This window comes from Acomys russatus, chromosome 25 (assembly GCF_903995435.1).
Source record: "Acomys russatus chromosome 25, mAcoRus1.1, whole genome shotgun sequence".
NCBI lineage: Eukaryota > Metazoa > Chordata > Mammalia > Rodentia > Muridae > Acomys > Acomys russatus.
This window is the reverse complement of record NC_067161.1, coordinates 1436155-1437710: the sequence shown is the minus strand read 5'-3', so window position 1 is coordinate 1437710 and position 1556 is coordinate 1436155. Positions and strand designations below refer to the sequence as shown.

Genomic DNA, 1556 nt, shown 5'->3' with positions numbered 1-1556 from the left:
TTGGTTGCTGTGATAGAACATCCCAACAAAAGCAACTTACAGAAGAACGGTTAGTCTACGTCACAATTCACAATATACCCCATCACGGCAGGAAATCCGGAGAGCAGGAGCTTGAAGCGGCTGGTCTCACGGCATCCAGTCAGAAAACGGAGAGAAATGCCTGCTGCCACTCAGCTCCCTCTCTGCGTCTGTACAGTGCAGGATGACAGCCAGGGAATGGTGCCGCCCACAGTGGGTGGCTCTTCCCACCACACCGGGTGTTTCCAAAGGCTCAGGTCCTGTCAAACGGACAATGTACTAACCATCACAATTGGAAGGCCCCTGTGCAATTTTTTTTAAAAATATGGAACGCTTCACTAATTTGCGTGTCATCCTTGCCCAGGGGCCATGCTAATCTTCTCTGTATCGTTCCAATTTTTAGTATATGTGCTGCCAAAGCGAGCACCCTCTATGCAATTTTTATGCCTTTAAATCTCCATGCCTTATAACTTCCTAGTTTACTCTCTCTGGTTGTAAAGCAGAGGCAGTGTTTTTAGTGAGGTTTTTAAGGAGACGAAGTCATACAGCTGATGAGCACAAAACACCTTAAGCAGAGAATCCAATCCAGCAAGGCCTCAGGGTACATGTTGACAACATTTGCTCAGCTCCTCTGTCCCCCAAAGAGGACACAACACATAGGAAGCTGACAATTTATCCAATGGCGAATTAGTCTGCCTTGAAGAACGCATTTCATTGTGTGCAAGTCCTGTACCGAAAGAAGCCATATGGACAGGTTGGAAGGTGGTGGTTGTGTTTGTGTGTGAAGTGTCTGCCACAGACTCATAGGTTTGAACCCTTGATCTCCCGCTGGTGGCAGTGTTTGGGAAGGCTATGGAGCCTTTTAGGAAGTGGAGGCTTGCCAGATGAGGTGGGTGATGACATGGGCAGGGCTTGAGGCTCTCTGGCCCAGCTGCACTGCCCTTTGCCTATCTGCTTTCGGTCTGCTGATACAATGTGCTCCCTGCCTCCTGCTCCCTGCCTTCCTGTGGTCTGTAATCTCCTGAACTATAAGCCACAATAAGTCCCTCATCCCTTATCTTGCTTCTTGTCAGATATTTTGTTAGAGAAACAAGAAAAGTAACCAAGGCCGTGGTTTCTGTGTATGTGCAAGGTGAGAGGTTCTGGAAGAGCCCAGTTGTGCTGGGAGGGAGGTATATTGAGGCCCCTGGGTAGGCAAGGAAGGGTTGTTTGTTGGGCTATGCCGTCTTTAGTGACAGACCCAGGCCAGTGCGGTAAGGGATATTCCCTTGAGTTAATAAAGCTGTCACCTTGCCCTAAACACACACACACACACACACACACACACACACACACACACACACACACACCCCTCTACCTCCCACTAAAGCAGAGCAGCCTAGAGCACGTGCGGCCATCAGGATCAGTTCTTCAGTTTGGCTTCCTCACTACGCCGATTTCATTCTCAGCCAGGCAGGCTGTACCTGGGGGAGCGGGGTCTATGAGACATTTCAGGCAGGCTGTACCTGGGGGAGCGGGGTCTATGAGACATTTCAGGC

At 49.7% G+C, this 1556-nt stretch overlaps 1 non-coding gene across 1 annotated transcript; it reads right to left on the bottom strand.

The window, feature by feature from the left end:
• Positions 1-337: 337 nt before the first annotated feature.
• On the bottom strand, positions 338-445 carry LOC127208883 (U6 spliceosomal RNA). Its single transcript, XR_007833147.1, has one exon. It is a non-coding gene; the product is annotated as a U6 spliceosomal RNA (small nuclear RNA).
• Between the last annotated feature and the right edge of the window lie 1111 nt (positions 446-1556).